We start from the raw sequence: 20,948 nt of genomic DNA, 5'->3' as shown, positions 1-20,948 counted from the left end.
CTATTCAGCCACATATGTCTTTAGATTAGAGCATTCAATCCATTTGCATTTAAAGTAATTGTTGCTAAATGTGTATCTATTGCCATTTTATTATTCATGTTTTTTTATCTTTTTTTTTCTTTCTTAAAGAAGACCCTTTAACATTTCTTGTAATACTGGTTTGGTAGTAATAAAATTCTTTAGCATTTTCTTGTCTGGGAAGCTCTTTATCTGTCCTTAGATTCTAAATTATAGCTTTGCTGGGTCTAATAATCTTGGTTGGACGTCCTTGCTTTTCATCACTTTGAATATTTCTTGCCAATCCCTTCTGGCCTGCAAGGTTTCTGTTGAGAAATCATCTGACAGTCTTATGGGAGCTCCTGATAGATAAAAAACTGCTTTTTTCTTGCTACTTTTAAGATTCTTTGTCTTTTACTTTGAGATTTTGATTGTGCTGTGTCTTGTTGTGGGCCTTTTTGGGTTCATCTTGTTTGGGAATCTCTATTCTTCCTGGACTTGTATGTCTATTTCCTTCATTAGGACAGTTTTCCATCACTTTTTAAAATAGGTTTTCAATTTCTTGCTCTCTCTCTTCTCCTTCCAGCACCCACATGATGTGAATATTGGTACACTTGAAGTTGTCCCAGAGGCTCCTTACTATTTTTTTTTTTCTTTTTGCTATCCTGATTAGGTGTTTTCTGCTACATTATATTTAAAATCACTGACTTGATTCTTTGCTTTATCTGTTTTAATGTTGATTCCCTGTAATTTATTTTTCATTTCAGTTAGTTCTCTTTTATGGTTTCCATGTTCTTTTTTTTATGCTGTTGAACATTTTACTAATTTACTTGAGCATTTTTATAACACCGTTCGTTGTTTTTTTAATCCTTACTCCAGGATATGTTTCTATTAATTTCAAAGAGAGAGAGAAACATCCATGTGAGAGAGAAACATTGGTGGGTTGTCTCCCATATGTGCACCCAACTAAGGGTCAAACCCACAACCTAGGTATGTGCCCTGATTAGGAATTGAACCTGCAACCAACTGAGCCACCTGCCCAGGGCATAAATACAGGTTTGAACTCTGTACCTGATAGTTTTCTGGCCTTTACTTCATTTAGTTCTTTTTCTGGAGATTTCTCTTATTCTTTCATTTGGGACCTGTTTTAGCTGCTTCCCTGTGTTGGTTTCTATGTATTAGGTAGAGCTGCTACATCTTTTGGACTTGGTAGACTCACCTTATGTAGTAGGTGACTTGTGAGGCCCAGTGATGCAGCCTCCTAGTTCATCTGAGCTAGGCACTTCAGGTATGCCCTCCGTGAGGGTTGTGTGCATGGTTTTGTTGGAGTTGAGACTTGATTATTGTTGGTACATCACTGAGAGGGAATGATCATCAAGTCAATGGTCTTCAAGGACAATTGAGGCTATAGTGTAGGAATTGCTGTGCAGTGGCTGACCCCACAGAGCAGGACTTGCTTCACTGGGGCTTCATTTCCTGTGGAGTCCACCCATTGAGTCTTTCACTTGTGGATTTGGTTGAGTTGTAATCTTGTGTGGTCTGAATCTGTCCACTGGGTACACTGGCTTGGGGATATCCCACAAGGTGCAAGGTCAACCACTACTTCTGCTCTGCCTTGGGCCACCCAGCATGAGATACAGAGTGATCTGCAGATGATTGCTATTTTTGTTCTGTTTAGAGGTGTTTTGGAGAGTCCAAGCTGTGAATCATGGCTGACCACCACGAGTGCCAGGTCTGGGGCCACTTAGCAAGAGGTATGGGGTATGCAGAGGACAGATGCTGCTTGTTTGAAAGGTTTTAGGAAAGTATCAAGCATGAGCCAAGAAAGGCTCTTTGTATAGAAAAAACACTGGAAATGGCTTGTGTGGACCCCCAGGTTGGGTTTGGTGGTGTCTCAGGGTGGGGAGGGGGGACTCACATTGTTAGTCAGGTTGATGGAGACTCAATATGGTGCTCACCTAAGGGGTTTGTAAGGGGAAGGCCCAGAAAGGACCAATGGTCTCTGCCAGCACTTCTGTTCTGGGAGAAATCTGTCACTTTGATGCCAGACAGTTCAGTTCCTTCCCTTATGTCCCTGGCACCTTTCCAGCTGCTACCCTACCTCTGGAGCTCAGAGCAAGTGAGTCCAAATAAATCTATGTGCTGGCCCTTTAAGAGGAACTCCTGGGACTCTAACAGCTTCATCTCAATCAGTCACAATCTTTGCTGATTTTTACAACCAGAAGTTATGGGGACTGCTCTTCCTGGCATTGGAACCCTGGGCTGGGGGTTCTAATGTGCGGCTGGGACACATTGTTTCTTAGGAGAGATCTCTGTAGCTGAGACATCCTTCCCAATTTTTATCTGCCACATGTGGGTGTGGGACCAGCCAGTTTCATGTCTCTACCCCTCCTACCAGACTCACTGAAGCATCTTCTTCATATCCTCAGTTTTAAGACTTTTGTTCAGCTAGATTTCAGACATTCTAAATCAGTGGTTCTCAACCTGTGGGTCGCGACCCCTTTGGCGGTCGAATGACCCTTTCACAGGGGTCGCCTAAGACCATCCTGCATATCAGATATTTACATTACTATTCATAACAGTAGCAACATTACAGTTATGAAGTAGCAACGAAAATAATTTTATGGTTGGGTCACAACATGAGGAACTGTATTTAAAGGGCCAGAAGGTTAAGAACCACTGTTCTAAATGATGTTTTTTGGTCTGTTATTTAGTTATAATTTTTATGTGGTTGTGGGAGGTTCTGGGTACTGTATTTACCTATGCTGCTATCTTGACTGGAACCCCCTTCTTATTTCTTTATGTATTCACTAGGGGCCCAGTGCACGGATTTGTGCACCTTGAAAGAAACTGTGGGCCTCAAGGCTGCAGTGGGCACAGGGGTGAGTCTTGGCCCATCATCCACACCCCTGCCTGGCCCCTCCTGCCATGGCCCTGGTCCCTGTCTGCCAGCAGCCTCGCTCCCACCACCACTGCTCCCATGCACTGATGGTGCCAGGCTTGCTCACACCTGCTGACAGCGCGGAGTGATTGGGGCCATCACCATCAGTGGGTGTGAGTGGCAGCTGCTGCCTTGATCACCCATCAGGAGAAGAGGGAGATGGAGAAGCCCTTGGCAATCGGGGCCAGCAGTCGCTGCTCGCACCCCCTGACAGCGCCAATCCATTGGGACCAGTGCCAGGTACCAGCAGTAGGTACAATTGGTGGCTCTGGTGGTGCCAGCTGCGGGTACAAGTCGGGCCAGTGCTGGTGTCAGGTGGGACCGCGGTGCATGGGAGCAAAGAATTTTCAGTAACCACCAGAGGCTCACCCTGATGACAGTGACGGGTGCCCTGCCTTGGTCTGGTGCCTTTGCTCACCTGCTCCACCATCCCGCCACGGCCAACACCCTCCATGTTCCACACTCTGCTGCCAGCTGCCCATGCCCAACATGTTCCGCGTCAGTGCATGTCATAGCAACTGGTTATTTGGTTGTTCACCATTTGGTCTATTTACATATTATCCTTTTATTATATAGGATAGTCACCATAAAATTATATTCGCTTGAACATTAGGGTTTTAGATTATTCTGTTTTTTTTTTTCCATCCTCAGTGACTAGCACATAGTGGGCAATCAATAATGATAGAATAACAAATTGTTCTAATAAAAATTATTCAAACTTAAACTTAATGAAATAAATGAAACCTGTGGTATAGGCTAACTTGAAATATTTCATAATACTAGAAATCTCAGCTACTAATGCTATGGCCAGCTATTTGTTTATAATTAGTTTATGTTAATACTAATATTTTTCTGGTGAGTGCAATGATATGAGGAAAGAATTTTCTAAGTTCACACACATGGAGAAGTTTAAATGTGATGGTAAGATTTGATTGTGAATTCAGGGGAATTAATATACCCTTGGAGACTCAGACGGTAGGCAGGCTCTAAAAGCATTCCCAAGAGGCCCCTGTTAATCCTCTATATATCTTCTTGGTTTAGGTAGAGGACAAAGGACCATTTAAATTATCCAACCCAAATTCCTAACTTTTCCCCAGCCTGGATTGGGCCCTCTTCCCAGTAAACTCTATTGGGGTTTCATGCCCTCTATTCAATCAGCTAATTGTTCCCACACTAGGCCCTGCTCTTCTGTTTCCTCACCCTGACTCCCATTGCACATGTCCAAAAGTTCTATGACATCATCTAGTTTCTATTGTGTGTACACTGAGCAGAGAAATCCCTTCCCCCCGCCCCTTGGCCCGCTCCAGTACTGGGCTTTCAGCGCCCCTGGGGGAGTTTTCTGTCCCATTTAGCGGTGATTCAATCTCCTGATGGCAGTCCCCCAGAGTGTATCAATGTGTCTGTTTACCAGTAAACTAGGTGGGAATTCCGCTCTGTGACTTACTTCTGCTTCCCGGTTAACTAAAATTATTTAGTTCCCTTTTGCTTTTCCCTTATCATAATCATTAGATATTTTCCCTCATGTCAATAACTATCTGCCTATGCTGACAATACCATAGGATATGCTCAGGCCACAAGCATCTGTTTTAGAATGTTAGTGTGAATATGAGGAAGTTAGATTGTCTTTTCAAATTGCTAGAGACAAAAACAAATGTAGAAGACAATTCATCTGGTCTCTTTCATCTAAAAAATTCTGTTGCCCTGTGAATGAGGAGCTGGCACATAACAGATTAGAAAACATAAGAACAGTCAGAGTCAATTTGTAGATGTCCTTCAACTTAGTGATAAGACAATAACAGCAATTATTGCCTCACATGTATTTGCTTCCTTAATTGGGAGTAATATGTTGTGAAAGAAAAGGGCAAATAATAGAATACTTTAGTCCTTGGTAGTTCTCTGGGCTTCTGGGCTACAAATATTTCTTGTCCTGTTTTTTTGTTTGTTGGTTGGTTTTGTTTTTGTTTTCTTTCCCCTTGTAGTTTTAAAGAAAGTATTGTGTTAAATTATATTTAAGTTGGTCATTTAAATATTAGAATTTTTCAGCTTTATTGAAGTAAAATTGACAAATAAAATTGTACCTGTTTAAGGTATACAATGTGATAATTTGACATATGCATACACTGTGAAATGATTACCACAATCAGGTTAATTAATATATCTATTAATTCACATATTTAACTTTTTGTGGGTGGTGAAAACACTTATGATATACTCTCCTAGCCAATTTCAAGTGCACTACACATTATTAACTATAATAACCATGCAGCACATTAGAGCTCCAAAACTGGTTCTCTTACAACTGAAGGCTTATACCCTTTTTAAAATATATATATTTAGAGAGAGAGAGGAAGGGAGTGGGATAGAGAGGGAGAAACCTCAATGAGAGGGAATCATTGATTGGCTGCCTCCTGAGTGGCCCCCACTGGGGATCGAGCACGGAACCTGGCAGGTGCCCTGACCAGGAATCGAACTGATGACCTCTTGGTTCCTGGGTCTGTGCTCAAACACTGAGCCACACCAGCTGGGCAAGGCTTGTACCCTTTGACAAGCAAATACCAGTCTCCTCCAAATCCCAGCCTCTGTGAATCACCATTGTACTCTGCTTCTATAAATTGATTTTTTTTTTAATTTTAGGTTCCATATGTAAGTGAGATGATACAGTATCTTTCCTTTTCTGGCTAGTTTCATTTAGCATGATATATTCTAAGTTTATCCATGTTGTTGAAAATAGCAGGATTTCCTTCTTTCTTGTGGATATATATATATATATATATATCCATTATTCCATGAATGGATACAAGTTATTTCCATATTTTGGCTATTGTGAATAATGCTGCAATGAATATGAAAGTGCACATCTCTCTTTGAGATATTGATTTTATTTCATTTGAATATACCAGTATACGTAGAAAAGGAACTGTTGGGTTGCCTGGTAGTTTTAATTGTTTTGAGGAATACTCCATCTGTTTTCCATAATCACTTTTCCAATTTGCATCCTCTGAAGCACTGGGCAGGTCCTTCCTCCTAAATTCTTGACGGTGCTTGTGATAGTGCATGCTGTCTTCCATAAAAGCATCCTAACAGGTATAAGGTGATGTCTAATGGATGTTTGTCGATTTTGTTTTTCTTTAACAACAACAACAAAGCTTACTTTTAAAAATCTGTCCTATTGCTTTTCTGGCTTTTATTTTCCATTTATTTCTACTCTGATCTTTATTTTTTTCTTCTTCTTCTAACTTGGGGCTTACTTTGAACTTTTTTTCCTAGTCATTTGAGGTGTAAAGTTAGGTTGTTTATTTGAGATCTTTCTTTTTTAGTGTAGACATTCATCACTATAAACTCACCCCTTATTTCTATAGAGTAGACCACTAGGGTACAAGTCAGTGATGGCGAACCTATGACATGCGTGTCAGAGGTGACACGCGAACTCATTTTTTTGGTTGATTTTCCTTTGTTAAATGGCATTGAAATATATAAAATAAATATCAAAAATATAAGTCTTTGTTTTACTATGGTTGCAAATATCAAAAAATTTCTATATGTGACACGGCACCAGAGTTAAGTTAGGGTTTTTCAAAATGCTGACACGCTGAGCTCAAAAGGTTCACCGTCACTGGTATAATTCAATGTGCTAAGTTATATGCTATATCCTCACTAGTGTTCCAATGGCAACAGTTAATCTATACCCTCAAAATACCCCATCATATATATTTAAAGAGGGAGATCCAATAGTCTTTGCATCTATCTTCCTATCCTAACACAATACACATGGAAAGTGATGAACAGTTTTTAATAAGTACTTTTAAAGGGATTAAAACCAATTAAGAAAATAATTTTTAAAGTGATGAAAACTATCTAGATTGATATACAATAGTTCAAATTAATTTTAATTAAAATAGCTTAAGTATATATTTCTGAAACTAGTTAGCAGGAATTATTTTATATTTAGATTAGAAGGGTCCTATGTTTGATTCTGATCAAGGGCATGTACCCAGTCAGGTAGTGGCAGGAGGCAACTGTTGATGTGTCTCTCTCATATGAACGTTTCTCTCTCTGTGTGTCTCCCCTCCATTCCACTCTCTCTAAAAAAATCAATGGAAAAATATCCTTGGGTGAGGATTAACAAAATAAATAAGTAAATAAATAGCCAGAATTTTTCTAAATTACTTTACTCCTTACTTACTTCGTATGTCTATTTTATCTGGCCCATGTCAAATGACACCAGTGGAATAATTTGGCCCTTTACCTCAAGCCTGAAGAACCATCTTACAGGCACAATAAATACTTATTCATTTGTGCATTGTCTTGATATAAACTCAAACCATAATAGCATGCTTTCATTTCACTTCTTAACAAAACCTTCTAATGAGTAAATCGCAGAACTTGATGTGATATTCTGACATGATCTTCAGTTACTCTCATGGAAATTAAGACAAGAAATCAGGGAGTCCTGATGCAGTAGGACGGCAGGATGCAATGGGACAGGATGATCCAACAGGGCAGGATGATGCAATGGGGCAGGATGATGCAATGGGGCAGGATGCTGCAATGGGGCAGGATGATGTAATGGGGCAGGATGATGTAATGAAGCAAGATGATGCAATGGGGCAGGGTGATGCAATGGGGCAGGATGATGCAATGGGCAGGGTGATGCAATGGTGCAGGATGATGCAATGGGGCAGGATGATGCAATGGGATAGGATGATGCAATGGGGCAGGATGATGCAATGGGATAGGATGATGCAATGGGGCAGGATGATGCAATGGGGCAGGGTGATGCAATGGGGCAGGATGATGCAATGGGGCAGAGTGATGCAATGGTGCAGGATGATGCAATGGGGTGGGATGATGCAAAAGGGCAGGATGATGCAATGGGGCGGGATGATGCAACGGGGCAGGTTGTTGCAATGGGGCAGGTTGATGCAATGAGGTAGCATGAGGATGAAAGGTTGCATGATGCTGGATTGTTAGATTTTTTCTGGATCTCCGCCTATCTTCAATGCCCATCAGCACTTCTGAAGTACTGCTACTTCCATTTCTTCCCTTCCTGACCCTTAGCCTCATTCATCAGGTTTCATCTTGCTTCCAATTTGTCTGCTCTCTCATATAAACCATTTTGTGCCAAGCTACTCTGTGTTAGAACACTGGAACTGTTCACCATGCCTTGCAAAAAACTTTTGAGTAGACAGTATTAACAATCTGTAGGAATTCCTCATAACCAGTGTGGTGACCCAGGGCTTCCATAGACTTGCTTAACAATCTCATGAAATAACTAGAGGCCCAGTGCACAAATTCATGCACCACTGGGGTCCCTCAATCTGGCCTGCGTGTTCGAGCTGAAACCAGCTCTCAACATCCCCCAAGGGGTCCCAGATTGAGAAAGGGTGCAAGATCCTACTGGTTGAAGTGTCTGCCCCCTAGTGGTCAGTACATGTCAGGGATCCCAGTGGGATTGGGCCTAAACTGGCAGTCGGACATCCCTCTCACAATCCAGGACCACTGGCTCCTAACCACTCACCTGCCTGCCTGCCTGATCACCCCTAACTATTATGCTGCCTGCCTCATTGCCCCTAACCACTTGCCTGCCTGCCTGATCACCCCTCACCACTCTGCCTGCCTGCTTGATCACCCCTAACCACTCTGCCTGCCTTCCTGATCACCCCTAACTGCTCATCTGCCTGCCTGATCACCCCTAACTGCCTCTTCCTTGGCTCCCACCACTGTGGCTTCAGCCAGAAGCACATCCAAAATGACATCCAGAAGGTTGTTCGGCTGTCTGGTCTAATTAATATATTACACTTTTATTATTATAGATCATGTCATACCTCAGTTAACAGTTTTATTTTGAGAATCAAATGTTGTAGAACAACTAGTATTAAAAAGCTACTTCATAATCTCTGCTCTTTCAGGAAACAATTTTTTTCTTTTTGTAAAGAACAAAACAATGTGTCATAAATAGAAGCAAGGTAGGGTTGACCTTGAGAGTGACCATGGTTCCTTGCTGCATTGTGACTGCCTCAGTTTGCTCCACAAGTACTGGAGAGACCACAGGGTGTTCACCCTGCATTCCTTCTCCCACTAACTCACCTACAATCAATTCACCATTTCTCTCTGTAAGACAAACAGTTCTGAATTAACATAGCCTCAGACTGACTTTCCAAGTGCCGTGTGCTCCCAGGTGTAGGTGTCATTCCCAATGTTTACCCATAAGTCTCTCATGTTCTCAGTGAACTGTACTGCTCACAATTCTGCAAACTGGGCTGCTGTGTCTGCCTCTGCTTTGTCCAGGTCTTGCCCACCACACGTGTGCCTTCACTGTTTCACCACCACAGAAGCAAAATTTTCCTGTTTTGAGGGTCTGCAGTTTGTCAGATAAAGTCTATTGTAATCATTTTGAGTAATTATTGCTAGTTTTGAATTGAAAAGTTTGTAATTGTTATGTAAACCACCCCCATTTCACCCTAGCAATGAAATAACTGTTCAGACCCTTAAAAATTCTAACACTTTTTCCCTCCCCTCAATGCTATAGAATTTTTAGGTAACCCACTAAGTAAATGAAAGATACTTGTGCATGTTGCTTATGTTGAAGCCCCAGTCCCCAATGTGACTACATTTGAAGATAGGTTCTCTAAAGTGGTAATTAAGGTTCAGTGAGGTCATAAGGGTGGGCTTCTAATCCAATGGGATGGGTGTCCTTATAAGGAAAGGAAGCGACACCAGGCATGTGCACACAGAGAAGACCATGTGAGGACACAGAAGGAAGGTAGTCGCCTGCAAGCCAAGGAGAGAGACCTCAGAGAAACTAACCTTCCTGACATCTTGATTTTAGACTTCTAACCTTAGAACTGTAAGAAAATCACTTTTTGTTTTTAAGACACTTAATTTTGTTATGGTCACCCTAATGAACTAATACATCTCCCGTATAAAATTAAAAGTTTCTTACTAATACAGTCCTTGAATCTCCCAGTGTTCTGGGAATTTGGTTTAATAAATATTTATAGAATGACAAACTTTTATCACTGATGACTACTTTACACACACACACACACACACACACACACACACACACATGCTTTAAGTCTACCCACTGTCAATTTTTCTCCTTATTTTCTTCACAGTCTGCATACTCATAATCACTTTTCTTGGAAATAAATTATTGTCTACACTGGAAATATATACCTTTCAAAATCTGAATATCAGTCTCTCTAGTGAATTTCATCTTTATGTTTTATAAGGAAGTACAGGTGCCCCACAGAGTGCCATGTTTGTCCAGATAATAAAATATATATATATATATCACTTAACTATGAATATAACATGAATCTTATTGAAACATGTCTCCTTGTAAAGTTATGTTTTTTAATAATAAGAAATGTAAAACATATACAGTTTCAAATAGGGAAGACAGACACAATTGGTTGCAGGTGAAAATGTATTTCTAATATTGCCCACTAGATTATCATTGAAGCAGAAGTCATTGAGTGAAACAATTTATAAAAAATATGACAACTTAAAATACATCTGAGAATTTTATGACTTATTGTTTTATTAATCAGAAAAAATATTATGTAAAATTTAACCAAAAATTATCAAGATTTTAAAAAGGAAGAAATGTCATCACAGAAGTCCACTGCTGTTTAAGCAATCTAACATCAAAATATTTTGATTGCCTTCATCTTATAGGTGATATTTATTTTCTAAGTGACTGAGATTACAGGGCTTGCGATCACAGTTTAGGAACCTGAAGTATAGTGAACCATATCATGTGCAACATATTTCTGTGGAGTCCAAAGATTTCCCCCAGGCATTAGTCTTCTACCTTCTTAAACTCATTTATTTTCTGTGGCTATTCTGCAATATCCTCACTGATGTGAAATATTTTTTTGGGGGGAACACATATTTTATTTAGTAATTTTCACAAGGTCAACAGCTTTCTGAAGTGATTGGATTTGGTAATGACCAAGCTGGATTACTTTTCAAATGGAAAAAACAAAAAAAGCCTCATGTGTCCGCCTTATTTCAATCATCTGATCCAACCTCTGACAAAAGAATTTCAGGTAATATTTTTATAAAACAGCAGTGTCTTTTTTATATATGTGATCTGCCTTTTCTCGGTGTTATAAAATATCCCCATGTTGACTTACTGTACATTGATTTAATAAGCATTCTCTACAGAGCAATATGAATATCATTGGAAATGTATAATACAATTTTCTACCCATGAAATGCTATAGAAAACTGCACATTTTATACTGACATGTGCCCCATCAATAATGGTGTTTTTATATCTTATTTGTAGCTATTGATCTCAACAGTATAATGAAAAATTGATTGAAGCAAAGTGCGCCATTTCTTAAGTATAAATATCAATGTCAAATTATTTTTATCTATGCTTCCCAATTATACATGAAACTTATACACTTATATATGTTTGCTTCCACAAAACTCTACCACAATAAATTAGATATGACAAGAATCTTCTGAATCGATAGAAACTAGGTTTCTCTCACTAAAATGTAATTCCAAAATTAAACACACTGGTTTCATATTAGTTTCATTTTTTTTTTTATTATAAAGAGAATTAGCATCTTGACATATAGTGTCACCTTCCTATGCAATTTAACAGTTTGAAATGAGGTGTTATATCTTGTGGGTATACGAGCACATACACACACATATGCACACACGTGCATACACACGAGCACACACATACACAGAAAAATATACACCCAGAAATCCATGCATTCATTTGCTAGTCCACAAGACACCATAAGTCAGGTGCCTGTTCTTTGTTATCTCTTGAGACCTTATTATTTTAGAGGGAAGATTCTGCTAGGAAAATCTACAGGTATAAGGTCTGACAAAACCTAAAAGGGGCATCATTTCTGCTCATCAGTGATGATCCCCAGAGACATGGAATGAATTAGGTCAAAATCCATAAATCTAAACAAAAGCCCCACACATTCTACCCATCCTATCTAATAAAAGAGTAATATGCAAATTGACCATCACTCTAACACCTGAGATGGCTGCCTCTATGTGGTCAAAGATGGCTGCCTCCATGTGGAACACAAGATGGCCATCAGGGGAGGGCAATTGGGAGGGACCAGGCCTGCAGGGGAGGGCAGTTAGGGGTGATCAAACCTGCAGGGGAAGGCAATTGGGGGCAAACAGCAGAGGAAGGCAGTTGGGGGATACCAAGCCAGCAGGGGACCGCAGTTGGGGGTGACCAGGCCTGTAGGGGAGGATAGTTAGGGATGACTGGGTTGGCAAGGGAGGGAAGTTAGGGGTGACCAGGCTGGCAGGGGAGTGGTTAGGGGATGATAAGGCTTGCAGGCAGAAGCAGTTAGGGACAATCAGGCAGGCAGCCAGCAGTTGGGAGCCAGCAGTCCTGGATTGTGAAAGGGATGTCCGACTGCCCATTTAGGCCCAATCCCACTGGGATTGGGCCTAAATGGGCAGTCGGACATCCCTTAAGGGGTCCCAGGTTGGAGAGGGTGTAGGCTGGGCTGAGAGACACCCTCCCCCCTGCACAAATTTCATGCACCAGGCCTCTAGTAATAAAGAATGCCCGATAGTTTTCCTAGAAACAGAATCTAGAAAATGAGAAAAACAAATTTAATGTATTAATTTTCTTTTTTATGACTTTTAATTGAAACCATTGCTTAAAAAGTTTTCAGTTTTTCTCCAAGATATGTAAATTTAAAACATATGTATGTTATTTAATAAAATGTATTAATCTCACAAAAGAATATACAAGACATACACATCCCTCTGATGAACACATTCCTGGCATTTATGTGCAGGGTGTGGTGACCTGCCACAAGCGGGAGGCTTGGTCTCATTCACAGTCACTGATGATGCACTCTGGGAAATAATTGTGTCCTTTTAACCTTTTCTATTAAGTTTACAACTTCGTTGAATCAATGACAACTGGGGTTTGGAGGACTATATTATTAATCTTTAAAAAATAGATTTCTTGAGATTTAATTCACATACCATAAAATACACCTATTTGTGCAACCATCACTGTAATCTAATTTTAGAGCATTTTCATCATCCTTAAAAAAAATCTCATGCCATTCCTAGTCATTCTTTTTTTAGCCCTCTGGCAACCACTAAACTACCTCCATCTCTGTGATTTGTCTGTTCTCGACATTCAGATACATGGAATCATACACTATGTGGTCTTCTGCATCTGGCTTCTTTCATCAGACAAGTGTTTTTGAGGTTCATCTATATTGTAGGACACAGATACTTTACTCCTTTCTATGGAAGAGTAACATTCCATTATAGGGATATACAGTGGGGCCTTGACTTACAAGTGTCCCGACTAATGAGTTTTTCGAGATACGAGCCATCTCTCGGCCAATTTTTTGCTTTGAGTTGCGAGCTAAAAATCGGGTTATGAGCCAGCTTCAGATACCCCACCACTAGTTGGCGCAGCGAACGTCACAGTGAAGGCCACAACATCAGCCCAGCATCACATGTCTCACTCATTCACTTTTGATTTGACATACGAGTAATTGAGTTAAGAGCTCCGTCAAGGAACGAATTAAACTCGTAAGTCAAGGCCCCGCTGTAATACATTTTGTTTATTCAATTACCAATTGATGAACATTTGCATTGCTTCCATGTTTTGCCTATTAGGATAATGCTGTGATGAGCATTTATAGATGAGTTTTTGTGACGACATATATTTTCATTGCTTGGCCATATAATTACTCTATGTGTAACCTTTTGAGGAACTATAATTATATTCCAAGAGACTGCACCATTTTACATTCCCATCAGCAATGTTTGAGGGCTTTAATTTCTTCACATTTTTTTCATCCTCACCCAAGAATATGTTTTTATTGATTTTTAGAGAGGGAGGAAGGGAAATAGAGAAAGAAAAAAAACAACAACATTGATTGGTTGCCTCCTGTACACACCCTGACTGAGAATCAAACCCAGGTATGTGCCCTAACTGGGAATTGAACCTGCAACATTTTGTTATGTGAAATGACACTCCAAACAACTCAGCCACCTGACCAGGGCCAATTTCTCCACATTTATGACAGCAGTTTTCATTGTCTTCTTTTTTTTTATTATATCTATGCAGGTCAGTGTGAAGTTGTATATTATAACTTTGGTCTGTATTTGCCTAATGACAAATAATGTTGATCATCTTTTCATGTGTTTATTTGGGCTTTTGTATTTCTTCTTTGGATAAATGTTTATTCAAATCCTTTTCCATTATTAAATTGGGTTACATGTTTTTTTATTGTAGAATTGTAAGAGTTATTTATATATTCTGGAAATAAGTTTTTTATGAGATATAATAGAGGCCCGGTGCATGAATTTGTGCCCAGGTGGGGTCCCTTGGCCTGCCCTGCTATTGGGGCCAATTGGGGCTGTGGGAGGTTGCCTAGGGGAGGGGTCATGGGAGGTTGGCCGGCTGGGGGGCAGGGCTGCAGGAGGTTGGCCGGCGAGGGGGAGGTTGGCTGTGGGAGTGCACTGACCACCAGGGGGCAGCTCCTACTTTGAGTGGAGACTCCCCTTGGAGGTCAGTGCACATCATAGCGATAAGTTGTTCGGTTGTTCAGTCACTTAGGCATATATATATATATATATGATATATATATATATGATTTTTAAGTATTTCCTCTCACGGTATTGTTTTTTACTTTAATTTCAGTCAAGTTTTTAAATGCTTACAATTGAAATTTCTGCCATTGAGAGTAGTAAACAAACATGGCAAACACATAACCAATGGAGTTGAATCATCAACACTACATGGAAGAGGTGACACTACAGGATCTCAGAGAAAGTGAAGGAGAAGTACAGCATGTATGAATACAGGCTGGGTTTCTGCTGTACTATCCCAATTTTCAATTTACTTAGCAAAAGCTTCAGAAAACTGTCAAGTGTCAAAGTCAGTAGCATGTCAACAGAAATATGTGAAAGAGTGTAAGTAAGTGAATAGTAGAGAAAAATGTGCAGTATTAAAACAAAGATCTTTGGAGGGAGGCTGAAGTGCTATAGCAACTGAGTAGGAGGAAACTAGCAGATTTGACTGAGGGGAAATCATAATTGTAACACTTTGCTATTGACAGATGGGGGCCCAGAAGGTAGTTTGGAGTCAAAACAGAGCACCAAACACAAGGATGACTCATGAAAGAGCAGAAGAGCAGATGAGATCAAATGTATGTTTATAAAAAGACTAGAGGCCCAATGCACAAAAATTCATGCAAGAGTAAGCCTTCCTTCCCCCTACTGCCAGCACTGGCTTCCCTCTGGCACCTCGGACCTGGGCTGCTTCCCTCCTCCAGCCGCTCACAGGTACCCATGACCCACGCTGGCTTCTCTCCAGCCCCGGTTTTGTCAGGAAGGACGTCTGGAAGATGTCCGGTCTAATTAGCATATTACCCTTTTATTATTATAAATAGTTACTTTAGAAGAGGATCTAAATAAAGTTCTTCAGCTGTGAAGGTTTCAAAGCAACAATTATTTTCATTCTCTTATTTTTTCTGTTCCTGACAGTGATGGTCCAGTTGAGAGCATCATCATTTTACTGCTTAATGGTTCATTGCTCTCTAAAAATGACAGTTCCAGTGTGGAAGAGTGAAAATGAATCAAGAAGTCATAATTATATGTAGGTTTAGAATTATAAGGCCATTGCTCATTCATTCATTCATTCATTCATTTCATGAGTGCTTAATAAATAATCTTGTGTATTTATAACCCTTGCCTAAATTCAAGGGTTATAACATTAACCAAGACATAGATTATGCCCTCTAGCAATTTATAGTTTAGTAGGGGATATTACAAATTAAAACTTAATTTCATGTAGCAAAATTTTATATCCCCAGCAGCATAACACTGCTCTTTTCTGCAGTCCTGAGGTGCAAACCATCAGGAAGGCATGAGTCATATTGAGTGTCTAAAACAGCCGTGGAAAAACTACGGCCCACGGGCTGGATCCAGTCTGTTTGAAATGAATAAAACTAAAAAAAAAAAAAAAAAGACCGTACCCTTTTATGTAATGATGTTTACTTTTAATTTATATTAGTTCACACAAACACGCCATCCATGCTTTTGTTCCGGCCCTCCGGTCCAGTTTAAGAACCCATTGTGGCCCTCGAGTCAAAAAGTTTGCCCACCCCTGGTCTAAAAGAAGTACACTGAGGAACATAGGGAAGGAAAGAAGACTGTCTCCCTAGCAGGCATGGTACATGGCTCTCTCCATCCTCTGTGCAAATAAGCACACCCGTGCACTCAGAGGCTGGGGTAGGAAGTGTGTGTACATGCTGAGGAAAGGGGTGGGAGGAAAATGCAGGCTCCTTATTTTCGGCCCTTCATTTACCATGACATGGAGGAAAGAGCTCAGATCTTGGAGCCAACTGCCTTGGTTTACGTCTCGATTCGCCACTTAGCAGATGTATGACCTTTAGGCCAGTGACAACATTTCTCTGTGCCTCAACATCCTCCTTGAAGTAAAAAGGGGTAAGAATAGCACCGAGATTATACAGCTGTCACGTGTATTGAAAGTGAATAAATGTATAGAGTTTGAGGGACAGGACCTACATGCCTCAATTGAAGCTTTTTCTAAGACGAGCTACATAGTCTTTTATGATGAAACTGTGTGTGAAGTGGGGCGAGGGGGGTGAAGGTCATGACGGGGGCCAGGGACTCTCTTTTGGGACTTTTATTGCGTAGCTGGCAAGGAAGAACATTCCCCACCAGTAACCTCCGGAGAGGGCGCTGTGCTGCTGGAGCCATTGCCCAGAGACATATGAGAGGAACTGTTTTCCTTCTTCCATGTCACAGAAAATGCCCGGCAGCCTATTCTATCGCATTCCTGTGTTTTACTTCTTCATGAAACGTATGCTCATCTGGAGTAATCTTGCTTGTCCCCCTGTTTTGTGTGTCTTTTAACATGAGAACATAAGCTCTGTTGAGTGCAGCACCGTCCACGGTTAGATCCCAGGGCCACACGTGGCACAGTATAAGTGCCCAGGACACATTTCCTGAATGCACGGCTGCCCAGCGAGGCCGCAGTCCCGATGTGCAGGGCACTTGCCATCAGCCGCCTTCTGTTAGGGAAGAAGGTGTGCGAACATGGACTCCCAGCTCAAAATTCGATTAGGAAAACAGCATGTTCCCACCCTCTCAGCGGAGACAAGCTGTCTCAGTTGCCCAAAAGTTTAGTACACTGCTCGCTAAGCACAGCGTTTCTGTTCTGTTTTCTTTTCTCGAGGAGAGATTCATGTAACATCTGGGCCCATACAGAGGCAAGCTATGTTATACCGGGAAAATGGATAACTCAGATGTTTTGGTTTTCTGTGTATCAGTTTGAATATGCCTCTCCTTCTGTGGGGATGCTATGCTCAGCGTTAACGGCAGTTACCAGAAAATTAACTTTACTGCTCAGCGCTAAGTTCATATCGGCATTCCAACATCCAAGTGTGTTCCTTGACTTTTCTTCAGAAAAAGAAAAGAGCAAAATGTCAAAATCAAGTGCTTTCTCAAAAGATTTCTTTTACATTAAGATTTTCAGGTTAAAAATAGTTAGAAATCACCTTTTACTCTATTTTTTATTTTTAATTTTTATATCTCTAACAAAAAAAAAAAATACTGAAATAAAAATCCTATACATGGTTAAAAGGCCCTCCACAGCGGGGTTTCCATTCGGTTTTAGATCCCTTATCTAAGTGGAGTCATATAGGGTTTGTCCTCTGTGACTGGCTTATTTCTGTAATGCTAAGGTTCATCCATGTTGTCACCTATGGCAGGATTTCCTAATTTTTAAAACCTGAATAATATTCTGCTCTATGTATATACCGCATTTTCCTTATCCACTCATCTGTCAATGAACATGAGGTTGTTTCCATGTCTTGGCTAATGTGAACAGTGCTGCAATGCAGAAGTGGAGAAAGCATGGTGGGTGCAGGGACCAGGAGGAGGAGAAATGGGGAGATGTTATTAGTGGGCATGAAATTTAAGTCATACTGGATAAGTAAGTTCCAGAGATCTGCTGTACAACATAGTGCCTATAGTTGATGATATTGTATTATACACATAAAAAATGTAAAAGGTAGCCCTAACTGGTTTGGCTCAGTGGATAGAGCATCAGCCTGCGGACTGAAGGGTCCCGGGTTCGATTCCTGTCAAGGGCATGTACCTTGGTTGCGGGCACGTCCCCAGTAGGGATGTATAGGAGGCAGCTGATCGATGTTTCTCTCTCATCGATGTTTCTAACTCTCTGTCCCTCTCCTTTCCTCTCTGTAAAAAATCTTAAAATATACTTTAAAAAATTTAAAGGGTAGATTGTTAATTACGTGTTCTTACCATAATAAAAAAAAAGCAAACAAAAATTTGGATTTAGATGACTTTAAAAATTGTAGCTGGTTTTTCTCTTTGATGAATTTTTGACTTTTTTATGAGTGGTAATTGCTTAAAAAATGAAAATTACATGCTAGGCATTGTCTTAAATACTTCAAATCTAGTTTTCCAATCCTAAGAGGTAGATGACATTATTATTCCAATTTTATATATATGGAAACTAAGTTTAAAAATTAAATAAACTGCTCAAGATCACACAGCTAGCAAGGTTCTGTAGCTGGAATTAAGTGAATCATCTGATTATAAAATAAGTGTCCTTCAGCACTACACAGTAATTTGTTTTCTATTCTATTCATTGTCTTGAATTATTTTCTCTAGTCACTTATCTCTATATTCTATTATGTTTTGTCTTTCCAGCTATGTCTGGTGATTTGAAACCAGTCAGATGCTGTGGAACTTCAAAACCAGGCTACTTGGCAATAGGAGCCTTGGGTTGGAATATACATCCAGACTGCCCTCCCTCTTATTACCCATCCTCTAGAGCAGTGCTTCTCAACCTTCCTAATGCCGCGACCCTTTAATACAGTTCCTCATGTTGTGGTGACCCCCAATTTCATTGTTACAAACTGAACATAATTAAAGCATAGTGATTAATCACAAAACAATGTGTAATTATATATGTGTTTTCCAATGGTCTTAGGTGACCCCTGTGAAAGGGTCATTCGACTCCCAAAGGGGTCTCGACCCACAGGTTGAGAACCGCTGCTCTAGTGCCTGCCCAGGAGTTCTCTCACTAGTGCCCTCCTTCCAGCAGCCTCTTCAGTTTCTCCTGGGGTAATCATAGAAGGAGCTCTCTCTCTGCCCAACCTCAACCCAAACACCTGCCCCAGCCAGGCTGTTGCTCTTCCTCAGGGCTTCAACCCACAGTTTTGATTTATACTTTAAATCTTAATAGGAGGGACCAAATTATATAAAAATACCCAACTTTGTTCTTTGCGACATTTTAGTTGTTCTGCCAGAATCCTAGGTTTCTGGTAGCTTGACTACTTCTTTTAATTCACAAATTTCCTCTGGAGAATATTTCGAGTACTTTCAGTTCTTTTTCCTGACAAGTTTCTGTCCTAGATTTCTTCAAATGAATATCCAATGATGACATTCATGATCTAAATGAAAAGGAAGTTATGCATCTAATCATACTTTCTGTATTTTAAGGACAATTCTACTTTGGTAAAAAAGAATTTCCATTTTCTAAGCTCCTCCCCATACATACAATTGATGGGTATTGTTTTATTTTTTACCATAAATAGAAATGTTTATAACCACTCTGTTTTACTTTTTCACTGTTATTTAGTATGCTCGTTCTACTTCTCTTGGCTTTCTTCCTTCAGAAATCTTCTTCTTGTAAATGATAAATCATAGGCACAAGGAAGCTATTCTTCTAAGCAAAGGGAAGAGCAGAAACTTCTTACTAAGTACTAGGTTCTGATTACAGGAGAGATTGTCCATGTCTACCTTCGGAGAAAGTATGAGAGCTTTCTTGGAGAAATTTTATGTTACTACGAAATTGGAGGGCAATATAACACTAGTGGACATTTTTTTCAAATGAGCATTACTGAAGACATGTCTACTAGTACTAGTGCAGATCTGTGGATCTTTAGCCCTTACTGTTATAATTGTTAGCAGAGACCCTCCGCCACTCTACAAAGAATGAGAAGAGCATCACAGAGTAATTCTTGAAGAATATGAAATGCCTTTAATTCTAAATTGTTTTCTAAAAAACAGGACTTCTAAGGTATGATACTTTGGGGAAAAAGTGGAGGTTATTTCAAATTAAATATGCAAAACATTGAACTAAAGTTCAATAAGCTTCTTTAGCCCATGACTTCTCTAAGCTTCTAACATGCTAATGTGCTTTGTAAATCCCCAAGAAGTAAAGGTCGTTACAGAGAACACCCCATTTTCCAAGCTTATTTACCTGCAGATAATTAACTCTAAGGGTCATTTAAATGTTCCCTATATGACAATTTGGGAAACAATTGTTCCATTGGGTCAAGAATAAATAAGAAGACTCTCTACCTAGATGGTTTCATTTTGGCTATTTTAAAAAAATATATTTTTTCTAAGTTTTCATGCCATCATCTCTGTCTGAAAGGCATTACCACAAAAATACCCATGACCCTTGCTATCTAATGTCTTATGAGAATGTTGTTGTCTGTCCACAATTTCACTAGTAAAACTTTTACAGTAACCCAGGAGGACACTATTAGGGTACATCACCAGGGAAAGCAATGCACTTAGAAACTCTATTTTTTTCTCGAAGCAAAATCAAACACTCATATAATCAAACACTCATATAACCAAACACTCACATAACCAAACACTCACATAATCAAACACTCACATAACCAAAACACTCACATAACCAAACACTCACTAAGTCTGTTCTCTGTGGCAGCTGCTGAGAAATTCAGATATAAATTTTGACTCATCTCTAGTAGCCTATAAGAACTACACACAATGATGTTCCTACTGACAGCTGAGTGTCACGTTTTAACACCCATTCCTCCATAAAAAAACAAAACAGTAATAATGAACAAAAATATTAGTGCCCATCAGCAGATGAATAGATTAGAAAACTGTGGTACATCTACACAATGGAATACTATGCTGCTGTAAAAAAGAA

This window comes from Myotis myotis, unplaced genomic scaffold, assembly GCF_014108235.1.
Source record: "Myotis myotis isolate mMyoMyo1 unplaced genomic scaffold, mMyoMyo1.p scaffold_m19_p_22, whole genome shotgun sequence".
Classification (NCBI taxonomy): Eukaryota; Metazoa; Chordata; class Mammalia; order Chiroptera; family Vespertilionidae; genus Myotis; species Myotis myotis.
The sequence above is the reverse complement of the archived record's forward strand: the minus strand, read 5'-3'. Positions refer to the sequence as shown.